Source organism: Apis mellifera, linkage group LG14 (assembly GCF_003254395.2).
Source record: "Apis mellifera strain DH4 linkage group LG14, Amel_HAv3.1, whole genome shotgun sequence".
Classification (NCBI taxonomy): domain Eukaryota; kingdom Metazoa; phylum Arthropoda; class Insecta; order Hymenoptera; family Apidae; genus Apis; species Apis mellifera.
Window position 1 is genome coordinate 2,873,691 of NC_037651.1, and position 15,792 is coordinate 2,889,482.

At 37.5% G+C, this 15,792-nt stretch overlaps 1 protein-coding gene across 3 annotated transcripts in view; it reads right to left on the reverse strand.

Annotated features, from left to right (window-relative positions):
• The window catches only part of LOC413213 (tubulin polyglutamylase TTLL4), a 166,645-nt gene that overhangs the window by 52,852 nt on the left and 98,001 nt on the right, over window positions 1-15,792 (reverse strand). For 2 of the 3 annotated variants that reach the window (XM_026445207.1, XM_006559281.3), the window contains one exon: window positions 207-242. The exons of the other annotated variant lie outside the window; for it this stretch is intronic. The gene's annotated coding sequence lies outside the window, so the exon portion shown is untranslated. The remainder of the gene's footprint in view (window positions 1-206; window positions 243-15,792) is intronic. 3 annotated transcript variants of the gene reach the window in all.

Consider the following 15,792-nt stretch of genomic DNA (forward strand, 5'->3'; position numbering starts at 1 on the left):
GGTCGCTCGAGACACATACTTAATAATATCGTAGCGTGGCGAGCTGTTGTATGTCTCACATTGTATGTTTTGTACACGGGAATGTATGATCTTTTGGAATAAATTTGTCGAAAGCACGGATGAGAAAAATTGTCTCAAGCGTTTAATTAATTATTTGTTTCGCGTAAAAAGGGAAATAAGATTTTTGTTGTCGTATTCGCACTCACCTTCTTCAACAATACTTGTGACGTGTTAGCATTCTTCTGTAACAAAGAGACAAGAATTATTTTAATCGTATGCTAAATTTTCTGTATTAAAAATATTTAATCATTATGGATAATAGAATATAATTAATTTATATTTTTTGCATAATATCTTTAGGGGATAAATTTTGAAACAATGGAAAAAACCAAAGAAACGAGTTTAAAAAAATTTCGTGTTCACTCTGTACGAGCTGTTCAGATAAATCGCGCCCATTTGCATTACACACGAGCGGGGATTCTCGTGAATAGTGCTTTTTAACGAGCTTCATTAAACGACAAGACACGGGAGGCCAGATAAATATCTCGAATTATGAACTTCCTCATTAAATAGCCGAAAACATTTATAAAGAATTCAATTTTGAACGTAAGAAACGTGACCGCCATGCATAATTATCCTAAATCTTTCTGTTATCGATACGGCAAATTAATCGATTCTCGCGTTATCGCACCAGCGTTCAGAAAATGTATGCGTATTCCATCTTTCAAACATCGTGAAATAAATTTCGTGAATGAAATTCACGAGTATTCCTCGATGCTGTAATTTTTGCAAGATTTATCGAACAACATCTTCAATAACACATGTTGTGATACATTTATGGAAACGCAAATCCTGTGCATGAAAAACAGGTAAAGAAAAAATAGGATGAAATTAATTTTTAAACTTTAAGATAGAATAAAATTGCAAATGTTTAATAATTCCATTATTTTGTTATGCAAAAAATTCTCAGGAAAAATTGTATTTGAAACAAGTGAAGAATGAATTTTCAAAACCATTTTCTTTTTTTTTTTAATAAAAGAAAGGCAAGGATCACATATTCGGATACAGAAAAAAACTGGTTGAGAAACGCTGGCTTACATCAACAACAACTACAAAGTATCCAGAGATGAAATGCAATTACCGTCCAATCCCATCGAATCGAAAACACCACGTTCGACTTCGAGAACCGGCACAATAAATCTCGCCACCTTTCGGAAATCATTCTCCCATTCACCTTTAAATTAAATCGCCACCAGGAAGAATACCGATTCGAACAGGTTTCTTCGAAGAAAGAGGAGGAGGAGGAGGGGAAAAATCGTCGATCTCTGATTACCAAAAAACAATTTCACACTTTCGCCAAAAGAGCGAGATGTGGCCTTTTCAAGAGCCATCATCTTTCGACCGATCGATTAGAGAGAGGCCGTGCAAAACGAAAGGAATCGAGTTCCCTCGCTTTCTCCATTCCGCAACAAAATGGGCCAGGGGGCACGTACACTTTGCGGGCCCTTGTAATAAAACTTTAACGGACGCGTCCCTTCTCCGGGAACAACCGGGATACGCGATCCGCCGTATTCCGCCAGAAGCGATGGCCTTCTTCCCAAACGATTTTCGATCCTTGGCTTAACGGAAGAATTCTAAAATTACGACCGGCTTCGAACGACTGTAAAGAATAATTATACCGAGTTATGTCGAGTTATTTCAAACTTGGATTATTAATTCGATAGAATTTATATCACAGATTAATAATATACTGTTTTATACGAAACATTGTATATAATGGAATTATATCGAAGCAAGAAAATTGGAGGCAATGGAGCTTGGAGGATTATTTTTCTGCATTCTAATAATTCGATAGAATTTATACTACTTTTACACCACAAATTAATAAATCGTTTCAATGTCTACGAACTCTGTTTTATACGAGACATTGTATATAATGAAATTGTATCGAAGCAAAAAAATTGCATTCTAATAATTCGATAGAATTTATACTACTTTTATAAATTAATAAATCGTTTCAATGTCTACGAACCCTGTTTTATACGAGACATTGTATATAATGAAATTGTATCGAAGCAAAAAAATTGCATTCTAATAATTCGATAGAATTTATACTACTTTTATACCACAAATTAATAAATCAATGTCTACGAACTCTGTTTTATACGAGACATTGTATATAATGAAATTGTATCGAAGCAAAAAAATTGCATTCTAATAATTCGATAGAATTTATACTACTTTTATAAATTAATAAATCGTTTCAATGTCTACGAACTCTGTTTTATAATCAGAACACAAATTTTTAGAGAAATTGCACGAATGAACGATAGCTTTGTCGAGAAACTGTCTCGAGAACGGATATTTTCCTTCTGTACGCTCGTTCGTCGCCGTTCCACGTTTATATAAACATAAACGTGTCCCCTTCCTTATTCCTTATTTACTTAAACGCGACTTGCCTCGTTCGATAAATTTCCATACTTTTGTCGCGCAACACGATTCGAAACATAACGTACGTAAACATAACGATTTCAGATCTCTATCTTTCTTGATGCGCGTCTTGGTGGGGAGAAGGGGAGAGAGAAAGAGACGAGAAATGACGGAAAGGGAGGAAGGAAAGTGGAGGGAGGGGCGAGGGGAGGGAAAAATTAGCAACAGCACGTTTCAAGCCGCGCAATAATTCCCAAGGCGCGTGTTACGTTCGCTGGTCCACCGTGTTTTCATTCTTTTCTTCTTCTTCTTCTTCTTTCTTTTCTCTCTCTCTCTCTCTCTCTCTCTCTCTCTTTCTTTTTTTCCTTTTTAATTTATGGGCGCAACGACTCCTCGTCACGCCGCGAGGTGAATTCGCGCTGTTTAAAAGGGAAGAAATAAAATGGAGGGTACTCAGGCCACTACCGGCCACCGTATGCATCGTTTCTCACTCTGTCCCACTTAGCGTGCTCCCACAAGCGGGGAGGAAAGGGGGGAGGGGGACATAGGGGAATAAGTAGGAAGAGAAATGTGTTCGTAAATTTAGGAGTCTGCCGGTATAAGAAGACTTGGTGTACTTCTGATGTAGCTGGTTCCCTTTCTAATTTTCTTTTTCTCTTCTTCCACTTCTTCTTCTTCTTCTTCTTCTTCCCCTTTCTTCTCTTTTTTCTCTCCTTCTTTTTAGGCTGCTTGGGGGGGTGTTTCGATGTCGAGGAGTTGGCTGCTGGCCGGGTATCGCAGGTGCACGGATGAGATGCAAGTATGTAACAGTGATTTTGTATTTTGATGAGGTATTTTCGCTAAGGTGGAATTGGATTCAAGGGAGGAGAGAGAGAGAGAGGTTTGAATTAATTTATATTCGAACTGGAAGATTTATTATTCGGATGAGATGGCAAAGATGTAGGAGAGGATCGAGGAGAATTTTTTCTTACGAGTGCGTTACTTACGATTGTATTTTCAATAAGAATCGTCAATAAGAAGAATATTTCAGAAGAATTTCTATCTCTTTTTATCTCGAAATTAGTGAATTAATTATCAAATAAAATTTAAACTTCGTACAATGAGAAATATTTCTCTTACACGTACCTCTGTGTCGATATCGTGTATCGAAGCAGAGAGCAACTAATTGCTGCAGTGCAGACAGCTGAGAAATCGAGAGGTAAGGGGTTAATCGAATCCAAGTGCTTCACAGCGTGGCGCAAAACTACGTGAAAGTGCGCGAGATCGTGCAATATGGTGCAAAAAAACACGCGAAATTTTCTCATATATTCGCTCGTGTTTCGTAATTACTGTAAAATACTAGATTGAGTTAATAAGTTCGTTCATCGTATTTTTCTCTCGCTACACGATGAATAAAAAAAAAAAAAATAACTTTAACTCGAGGGTAAAAAATTTTCCTTCTCTGTACATTCCATGGAGACAACAATCAAGCAATTGTCATCAAACGTTGCTTGTCAATTATCATAATAATAAACTTATATATTGCGAAACAATGAAAAATAAATAAATAAATGAAAAGAATGAAAAAAAGACAAATGAAATAAATGTACTCTCAAAAAGAACATTTCACGATAGAATATCATGATGAGAGCACGCAGAGAAATCTCATGCTTTTATCGTCCATCGATCGAAGAATCATGGAAAGTAATTACCGTTCCTTAACAGCTTCCTCACAAGCTTTTTACACGCATCTCACACAACTCGGTATCTTCGAACCGGCCATTTTTAACCTTTTAAATTCTCCTCTCGAAGCGAGATGAAATTCATAATGCGTTAAAAAAAAAAAAAAAAAGAAAAGAAAAAATCGATCGTCCATGCGATAAGCGTTGGTAAGAACGCTAATTACAGCGGCCGGCAAAGTGTTAAAGCTTCCACTAGCAGGGTATAACACCGTCTAATTGGATGTTCTAATTATGCGCATAAGTAAAATGGGATGGAAACGGTGAACGTGCACGATTCATCGCTTGCGGGATACGTGAGAAAAATATTTCCTTCTGATCTAACGAGACGCGGCGCGATAATTCGAGATTTCTCGAGGATGTGGAAACGAGGGGATAGAAAATTTTATTGGATTTCGTTTCACGAATGAGTAAAAGTATTCGTAACGATAATCGGTGAGTCGATGTTATAACATCGAACCAACGTTCATCGATTCTAATTATACGATAAAGTTAACGCGAGTAATTAAATGATCCATTTGTACGTTCGTAAATAAATTTACAGGATTCTTTCTGAACTTTCTAACTTTCGTGGGATGGGGATCGAATCGAGTTTAAAAGAAACGAAGAGATTGTTGGAAGGATTATAATAAGTTATTGATATAAATTGCATCTATGCATTGAAAAGATATAAATTATCTATCTGAAAATTTTTGTACGCTATTATTTACTTTACGTTTCGTGATTGTTGAACATTAATCACGAATGAACGATCAATCGCAAAGAATCATTAATTTCGCATTAAGAATCGTCTAAAAAATATTATTGAAAATTGCAAAAATTCCAACTTTCACGCACAATTGCAAAATTGCTACTTACAAAACATATGCAATATATCATAAATATCAAAAGATTTGATCAGCAATAAGCCACGATTCATTCTTATCGAAGCAACGAGTTTTTTCTTTTTTTTTTTTTATTAATGTAACAGATTCCAAAGAAGAAGTATCGAATTATAAAAGCAACGTAATCGAACGATCTTGTTTTAGTTTCAAGGCTATCTACTTCGTTACCAGCAACGCCAGTATCCATTGAAAGGACATTCGTCCCCCGTTGCAACCTGTTGACATGTTATTATTCCTTTGACACAGAAACAAAAAGTGGAAAAAAAGGTAGCAACAAATACATATTCAGAGAAACATGTGACAGCGACAAAAAGTTGCATTGGCTCAATACTCGATACAACATGAAACCAACCTCAAATTAAAAAAGAAGAAGAAGAAGAAGAAGAAGAAGAAGAGAACGTCAAACCATGAGATGCAACCATCGACCCATATCATCCCATGTATACGATTAAAAAAAAAAGAAAAGAGGCAACGAGCGTCATGTGTAACGATGGATCGGGATAAAATATCGACGCGTCGAAAGTCCATTGCTGGGACGAGACGTCGTCCCTCTCGAGAGGGGCCACGAGGTAATTACGGTGAAAATAACGATGGTCACGTTACCGGGGCACCGCGAGCTCGAGAGCGAGTAGACACGAAAATAATGACGACCAGTATAATGATGATGAACGCACGGAAAGAGAAAGGCTCCTCTGCCGCTCGTTTCGCAGAGGCGAGGCCAAAGCCCCTGCCAAACAGTTTCAAAGTCAAACAAATCGAAAGAAAAGTATAAGTACCGCGTGTAATAGAAGGGGTAACAACGCGTGTACGGGCATTGCGTCGCAGTTGGAGGGGATGGGCGAGGAGGGAGAGCGGGGCGACGGGTGAGCGAGTGGTGGGGGAGCGCTGAACGGACCCAGGCAGCTGGCCAATCGCGTCCGAGCGTCTGCCGGGTAGGCGTGGCGCTGGCGCTGGGCCCCATCCCCTCCCCACTCGACTCGGCCAATCGTGGCGCGGCAACGGTAGGGCCCGTTCCAGCCGGGGCCCAATTGCTCCGCATCTTTTACGAGGAATCACAATAGTTCAGTGGCTCGATGGAAATAAAACTGCCATTCTTGTCCAGAGACTACTCTTGCTCCCTATATCTCGTTCCCTTCCTTTCCCTCCCTCTCGCCCTCCCCTCCTCCCCCCCTTTTCTTTTTAACAACGCGCTTTTAACAACGAGTCCCTTCGATCAGGGACGAACGAGAGAGGATGCTCTCGATGCTCGTTTTCTGGAAACGTGTTACAGAGCTCGCGGGCAGATGCGAAACCGTCTCGCTCATTCTCCACAGACACGCTTTTTCAAACTGCGCGTTTTACCTGTGGCCAAACGTGCTCGCCTCGATCGCAATCGTCATCGCATGAACACCGTACATTGTTACGAAACGAGCACCGGTATGTAATTTTCTCAAAGGCCGTATCCTGATTACCCAGGGGCTCTTTTGTGTTCGAGATATTTATTGAGAAACGAGGTAACCTTGGATATACATATACAGATATATCTGCTAATGGCAAATTTTTAATCCTTATCTCGTGAAAAATGTCCTTATATGGTTTTTTTAATTGGTGATTGTTTTTATATTTCTCATTGAAAGGAAATGATGGTATCATTGATACTAACGATTCTATTAAAAATGATGCTATATATTTAAAGTGTTTTCTACTTTTCTTTCGTTTTTTCGAAAATTGATAATGAAAATATCTTTTAAAGTTTGTTTGTCTTTTATCCGGGTATGATTATCCTTAGAAATTTTCTTAAACATGCTGGTATTTTTGATGAACATCTGCATTCGTTTTACAAAATTTTGCAAAATTTTATTGCGAATTTAAATAAAATTAATCATGATACGTCTCTGTATGTATAATTATAATACTTGAAAAAATTTTCATTACCAATAATAATTCAAATATAACGAGAAGACTGAGCAGTTAATTTATAAGAAGGAATCATCTTTCTTTCCTTTCATAAGAATCTTAGAATTGGCGAGTCTATAGTTGCACCATAATCCTCGTACAACTTGAAAGTTGATATACATCTTTCTGATCTTACGAAGTATCAAATTGTGTATAAAATATGAAATATACGACTTTGATACTGTCTATGAAATCTTTTTGTATCGGAAGTTAGAGATGAAAAAGGATCGGATGATTTTTTTCAAGAGTTCTTAGAGTTAATAGTTTTAAAAATTCGATATAATTTCAAACAATAAATCTGCTTAATGATCTCCTCTCTTTTAAAACATAACACCCTATTCTCTTAAAATTCATTTAAATTTTTAAACAATCCACTTATCATTATTTTTATCATTAAATCATTAGATTAATACAATAAAAATTATAGAATTAAATACAATCCAAGAACGATTGAAATTAACCATTCATTCCCAACGGAAAAAAAAGAAAAAAAATCCTAAACCTCTCGACTTGAAAGAAAAAGAAGAGAATCGTGGTATCTTCGTTCCTCCCCGCGTATCAGCAATTTCGGTCGAATAAAAATACGTTCCTCCTCTCATCCCTCTCAAAAAAAAAGGGTCCTAATTTTCCTGCGCAGAGAGGGGCCTGTTCGAAACTCTCCTCCCCTTCTCTCGCGCTCCCTATCCATTCACCGTTCCACATTATGCACTTTACGCGGCCTCGTGCACCTGTGCAACGTGCTTCTCCTCTCCTCCCCTTCCCTCCTCTCCCCCGTCGAAAAACGCACAATGCCACTTGTCCCGGCGTGTTCAACCCTCGCGTGGGGTTGAACACAACAATAGGGGTGATGCGGGATTCCTCCGCATCCCCCACTCCCTCCAAGGGGAACAGGCTCTCTCTCTCTCTCTCTACCACCCCTCGGGGTGGACAATGGAATTCTCAAATGGAACGCTCGCTATATTCCTTTTGGATGTAGAAGGGGGGTAATGAGGGGGTGATGCGTGTCCGATCGGATCTACGGCAGGGTAAATTCGATTTTTCTTTTTTTTTTTAAAGGACGAGGGTGCATTGTAACGAGGAGGGATTTTTTCATAGAATAGGGTGTACAGGTGTGGAATCGGGCAGTGGGAATTTGTTTGAATTTGGACGTGTACGTGTCAATGGTGGGTGTGTTTGAGAGAGAGAGAGAGAGAGGAAGCATTGGATGAATGGTTGTTTGAATAGATTTGTTTGAATATTTATTTTAATAATAATATGTAGGGAATTGTTAATTGAAACGTTGATTCAATTATTGAAATCTCAATATCTCTTTCAATTTTTAAAGCATAATAATAAAAGAAAGAATGCCAATTTTATATGCACAATTCAATTATTCAATTTATATTATTATTACCATCTTGTTTTAGAGGAAGATTGTTAAATTCTCAGATTTGTGAAATGTTTGTAAGACTTTATACGTGTCCAACAATGAAGAGTAAGCTATTAATTCCACACGCACAATGGTTAAAGTGCGAGGACGAAAATCGATCGGTTGCTCCTTTGTTGGACGATACAGGTAATCCATAAGGAATCTGGTCAGAATATCAGTCCATTGGTATCTACGTCAAACAAAACGACCCTTCAACCGCGAGGAGAGCGTCGCCGGATTGGATTTCTTCGACGAAAGAACCCGTCAGAATTTCTAACCAGAACGACATCCTCCTCGAGTCGAGGTGTCCGTTTTCTCGTTCCACTTTATGTCCACTTTACCCGCTTCGTCCTTTCATTTCGATCCGATCCTCGCGTGTTCCCCTCGTGTTCTTTTCTTTTACGATCCACGCCACTGTGTCTTTGGGGAGCACGTAAACCCTCGAGCATACGAGTAATTCGAAAAGGGAAAGGTAATTGTAACAATTCCAGTGAGAAACGTGGCTTTGCCAAAGATCGTACCTTTTGAATCACATTGATTATTTTTGAAAAAAAAAAAACGAGATTAAAAGGGGTTCAAGTGGATCGTGAAGTTTTCAAGTTTCGTCCAGAATGAAGTGTAATCTTTCTCCACTTTCAAGCAAACGTTGATTTATGAAATTAACGTAATCTCCTTATTTGCCAATTTTTTTAAACAAGTTATAGATCGTTAATCAAAAAATCAAATTCCAATTAGCTATTCTGAAACTATAAGATAATTTAACCCCTTTATTTAATTCTTTGGAGATTACAATTTCAATGTAAAAACTTTCTTTTCCATTAATAAACAAGTTAACAAGCAAATAAATCAAACGCATAAATCAAAATCTTGATACCTCAACCACGCTGCTTCATCAATCTTACTTAGCTTCTCCTCCATTTTGTATATTTTTGCATATCCACCATCATCAAACTTTCCTAAACAATTAACAACAACAACAATCAACCCAAGCAAAACGTATCAAAATTACCAAAAGCCCAATCTCGCAATTTTGCACCCCTTCCACCCAGTCTTAATTCCTCTCATCGAGATAAACATTCCCCCGAGCACCGAAACCGAAACTCAGCCCTGGGCCACTCAGCTGCGCCTTTAATTCGTCAAAATTCGTATTCCATCATAGGAATGTCCCTCCCCCCATACGAAATACCATACGAAAGACGTCGTACACGTCTTCTCTCCATTTCTCCAGGAGAGAATGGTGAAAGGGGGAGGGGAGGAGGTCCAGAAACGGCGGCACCTCGTTCCGAGATTCGTATAACAGGGTGTATATCTCGCGTCCGTTCGAAAAATATCTAAAAATAAATAAGCGTGCCCGTTCCCCGTGTTAGAGGGGGCCCGTGGTGCACACGTGTGCCGTACGTACGTAGTACGAGGCGAGAGAGGGTCCTCGAGGAGGAGGAGGAGGGGGAGGCTGTGGAAGAGGCTACGAAGGGAAAAAGAGAAAGAAAGAGAGAGAGAGAGAGATGCGGTGTAAAATCGTTTGAGGATTGGATGGAGGAAGAGAGGGGTATATACGCATGGGTGGAGAGAGAAAGAGAGAGGAGCGAGAGAGGGAAGGGCGAGGGGGTGAGAGGAAGGGGAGAAGAGAGGAAAGATGAGGCGAACGTGAGTCCCGGCGTGGGAATAAGCGGCAGGTGCGCGACGGCGCTACCGGGGAGCCACTTGTGGGGGCAAAGTCCCCCCTCGATGGGCCCCCGTCCGTGCCCACGGAAAGCCACGGCGCTGAGACACGACCCGGGCCCTACTACCGCTGCGTATGCCTCTCTCTCCCCCCCCTCCATCCTCGCTTCTTCTCTTCCTAAAGCAATATCGAGAAGTATTGCACGTGAAAAAAATCGATGATGGGCGAGGGTAGGTATGAGCAGGTCGAGTTTATACAGGGGTGGAGTATGATAAAGAGAGAATTTCTTATTTTTCTTTTTTTTTTTTTTGGTATGTAATTAATTATTATAGAGATTCGTTGTCTATGGAAAATCGTGATACACGAGAGGACCCCCTTCATCCTCTCTTTATATTTCTTTTATTCTTAAAGTGATTGTGAATATGAATAAGAGATGTAAAATCACTTTATTTGTATAGAGTATATATTGAAATAATTGAAACTTTATAATATTTATAAAGGGATGAAATTTTTTTGATGAAATTCAAAAGTTTGATCAAATTAAAATTTCTTATGTAAATTTTATTTTAATTTGAATATTGAATAATTCACTCGTTGAAAAAATTTATTCTCAACACGCTTTTGTCTACGAAATACGGTATTTCGATACATAAGAAAAGAGAGAGTCAAATTTCTTGCCACTTCTCATCAATTTCTCATATTCTTCTCCATATTTTTCTTATTCGCGCTTTCTGCTTTTTCGAGGACGAGCTCGAGGAACAAGAGGAGATAGGAAGGATGATTATTTAGGCGGGAGATTGGTCGAGGGATGGGGGCTACGTTTTAGGGGAGTTCGCGGAGAGACGTGATTGCCTGGATAATGGAGGGGTACAGTTTGGGGAGGGAGATATGGTGGTGAGGGCAAAATAAAATTAGTTTCGACTGCTTCGAACAGGAATTCGAGATATTTGAAAACGATTATCGAAATAATTAAAAAGATCAATTATGAAATACATCAACAATAATCTTTATAAAAAAAAAAAAATTCGAGAAAAAATCAAAGAGACTCTGGAATCTGGACCAATTAATCTCGAAAGAAATTATTATATTTATTATGAAAAATTTTATGTATAAAACTTGGTTAGAAAAGAATTCTAATATCTTTCAGGAGTTCATCAATATTTTGTAAAGAACTGTGTTAATTTATTTAATTATTTTTTATAATATGAACTTGGATTCAATAATCACTTCTGTATTTCAGTAATATTTTGTATACTGGAGAAGAATTGTAGGAAGCAGAGAGAGGAATATAAGCGCGGGTTATTGAATTTTAAACACACTCGCGCCGCGTGTAACAGGTGCGAATGACGGTATTCCAGAGGTGCGGTTTCCCGTTGCTTCTGTCTTCTATCATTACTAAAGATTTCAACCGGATGGCAAAGATAAGTTTGAACAACGAGCGTCTGTGTCTTAAAGTATTCTATCTGTAAATAAGATTAACAATATTTTTTTGCGAATTGTATCTGATAAAGGGGCTTTTAAAATTTGTTTTGCAACACGAACGGCCAACCAATATAATCTTTCTTAATATTTATAAATAATACCGAGAATCCTAACTATTGCCAATAGATTGAGAAACGCGATATACTTTCAGACAGAAATATATTGAACATCTCGAAAAAATTACAGCACATTGACGATTAAAAGTGATTAAGAAAAAAAAAAGAAACGCCGCAAGCTGTATTTTTACAAAAATATCATTTATCATCTCTTTGGAATCTCTCTCTCTCTCTCTACCCGCATTCAATTTCAACCTTGCATCAAATTAGTTGGACAAATAATTGGGAGAACAAACAAATTCCCAATCTCCTTTATCAGAAGAACGAAACGATGCGTCATTGTGCGTGTATTTTCACTATATCGAACCGGTTGCCAAAATAAAGTTATCAAAATACAGTGGCCGAGTCTGGCTATTAAAGCCTTCCGTTCTGCATTCAAACGAAAATGATTTGCAAAACAGAATGTTTGCTCTGCCCTATACCGGGCCCAGGTATACATATCGAAAAAAAAGAAAAAAAAAGGGGCGAAGTTTTTTTTTTCTTGGCTGGCCGTTAAAAGAAAAATATTTTGATGCACAGGCACTTCTGGTTGTGTGTAAAACTTTCCAATCCAGCTCCCTACTTTCGACTTCGCTACCTTCTCCCTCTTTCTTTCTTCTCTTCTGCGCGCCTCTTTCCAACAGATTTTGTATTTTACACACCGACAATATAATTTACAGTCAATTAATTATCACGATTTCCAGTAAGCATTGAGCAACTCGTCGAAATCAAAATATTCAATTAACAAATCTGTTGAAATGGAAATTGCTATGTAGAATTGATAAATGTAAAATATTGAAGAATTTCTTCTTTTTGTCTTTGGTACAAAGAAATCAATTTTAATCAGAAAAGTTATTCTTACAGTATAAAATATTTCTTGTTAAAGAAAAGAAATTTTTTCTCTCTGAAATTAAAATAAAATTGTTTTGTAATTAAAATATTGCAATCTTTCATAATAAAGAGTTTTTATAATCTAGAATTATCTATTTTTTTATCAAATAATAAAAAGATAAGAAATGATTCTTCTATAAAGAAGAAAAATCACGATTCCAGTAAGCATTGAGCAACTCGTCGAAATTAAAATATTCAATTAGCAAATCTGTTAAAATGGAAATTGCTATGTAGAATTGATAAATATAAAATATTGAAGAATTTATTCTTTTTGTTTTTGGTACAAAGAAATCAATTTTAATCAGAAAAGTTATTCTTACAGTATAAAATATTTCTTGTTAAAGGAAAGGAATTTTTCCTCTCTGAAATTAAAATAAAATTGTTTTGTAATTAAAATATTGCAGTCTTTCATAACAAAGACTTTATAATCTACAATTATCTATTTTTTTATCAAATAATAAAAAGACAAGAAATGATTCTTCTATAAAGAAAAAAAATAAAAAATTGGAATTGATTGAAATATAAAATAAAAAATTTTTACAACAATATTTTTCTTCCCTCGAAAGAACTAACTAAACTAAATTTTCTCCAAATTTTTCTTAACACAAAATTATACCATAAAAAAGAGAAAGAGAGAAAAATAAAAACCAAAGCCACTAAATAAATATGTACCTTATAAAGCTCGAAGCATCTTCCTAATAAAGCAATAAATTAATATACGAAATTTTCAGTAATAAAACGTCATAATAACCATAATAACCATAATGTAACCATTATACATATACGATATCATCAATGTTATAATTGTATGAATACATCACCATAATATAACCATAACGTTTAATCTTACATTTTGTATTCTTATTTACATTTTCTAGGTTAGGGGATAAGATCGCAAATACGATCGTTTGTTTTAAAGGGATGGATGTGAAACGTTGTTGAAAAAAATTATTAGGAAATGACAGGGTTTCTTCGCGTAAAGTATATAGAAGAGATGGAGAAGCACGGCGGTCGACAACCTTAACAGCTTCTGGCGAATTACGAACGTGTCAGTTTTTTCGAAGACACTTGGCGAATTGGACGGTTTCTCAAAGGTGCGATGACTTGTGGGAAAAACAACACCTGAGACCCGAGTTTGTTCATGGCTTGGAATTGGGTACAAGGCTTGAGCCATCGTACTAAGGGTGAACGTACTAACCATGAAGTGGTGTTGCAAAGTAATGGTGATGATACTGTCGATCGAAATTTTCGAAATCAACCGGGGGAGCCTGTTCCGTTCAGATATCGAAAATTTTCTTAGAATTCATCCCGACCGAACGATCGAGTGATAAACATTCTTTCAAATTTTACAAGATTGTTATATCTTCTTCAATCTTCGATACGTTCAATATTTTTTTTAACTTATTTTCGACCCATAACTGTATACGTTCCAATATACGTGCGTGCGTTTTTTAGGGGGAAATTATGTCGTTCAAACTTTAATTTTCGTAACGTCTTAAAATTTAAGGCAAAAATATTCTCGAGAAATTTCGATATCTTTTGATCAATATCTTACATTTATAAACGTTTTGAAAGTTTCTTCGAACGCATAAGATGAAAATGAAAAATTTCCAGAGGAGAGGGATCCAACAAACAATTTCGATTGTTTCCAATTCCTGGTTGCATCGATTCAAATCAGCGATACATTATAAATAAATGTTAAAAGAATATGCAGATAACGGCGAAACGAAAGTATCCTCGCTCAATTAAGTCATAAACCCCAGCTGCGCCCCATTCATCTTTATTCATAATGTCCCAAAATTACCTAATATATATATATATATATATAAAAATTCCTGAAAAATCTCGTATTACTCGAGATAAGGAAAAAAAAAAGAACGTTAATAATTTGTCATTTTGCCTAATTTGTACACAAATTTTCCATCCACCTTGCGCAATATTTCGGGAGGCGATAAAGATCAAAAACGGAATTGAGGTGAGCGCATGTCTGGCGACGATCGAGGACAAGTCAATTCATTTCATAAGACACGAGAAACGAGGATGAGACCGATCGAAATTACCCTCGGCGCCGATTTACAAAACCGATTTACTCCCCCTCTTAACTTGATAATTGCTTAATGACTCAGCGCCACGAAATTAACCTCCGAGGATCCCTTGTGCGGACGATACGCGCTAAAGATGTCCACTTTGAAAAAAAAAGAAAGAAAGAGAGAAAGAAAGAACGCGCACACACACACACATCTGTGGACAGAGAGCAGAGAAACAAGGAGGAGGGGGAAAAAAGTGACGGGGAGACCGAGCGCATATTCGAGACGAAAACAAGAAAATCTTTAACAGGCACCTGCGATTCTTCAATAAATGGCTTGTTTGCAACTGAAAGACACGAGCGTGGAAGCTAAACCCCGTGAGAAACGCCTTTTAAAACGGGACTGGGAACAGTCGCCGCTTCCTAAAAGGACAAGCTTTTTAACCAGCTTTTTCTTCTTCTCTCTTTACAAGCGAACAAGTATTCACTCTGAATTGTTTGTAAATAATTCCTAAATATATATATAATTATTTATACATTTAATTGAATCGATGAAAAAGAAAACAACTTCTATTCGATATTTCGAAAAGGATGAGCATAAACGAGGATAAGAAAATTCACAGTGACTTTAAATCCTTGATCCACTCGTCCTGTAATTCAAAATTTAATATTTAAAAAAAGAATACTTCTCGTGTTCCATCTTTAACGAGTCGAACGAAAAATCGAGGAAGAAGAAATCTTGCAGACGGTTGAAAAATGATCGTTGACACCTGAATGCACGAAGGTGTCGTGTCGAACAATCGATGATAACCAATAATGTTGTTCACAGGTGCGTGCAGATTTAGCAGGAGCTACGAATGCAAACGTATATACATTAACGCGATGCGGGCGCGAATTCCTTCTTCGATTTCTTTTTCCCTCTCGAGAACGTAATTGCGAGACGGTTGTTGTTGGGGATGTGGAAGGACGATGGAAGGAGGAGGAGGAGGAGGAGGAGGTCAAGGACACGAGTCGGAGGGATAGTGATGTGGCCTTTTAAAAAAAAGGGCATCAGGTGCGGGACGTCCCGTCCGCGCTCAAGGTGGAGTTTAATTGTTGGCGTAAATTTCGCATCCAAGGACGTGTCCATAGCATTTCAACCGTTTGCCCGAGCCAAGGACACGACACAGGCATTGAGATCATGGATCATACGAACCGTCGCGAAGATTAATCATTCGTTTGTTCGTCGAAAGATGATCCGTGTGAAATACTCTTGTTTGTGAT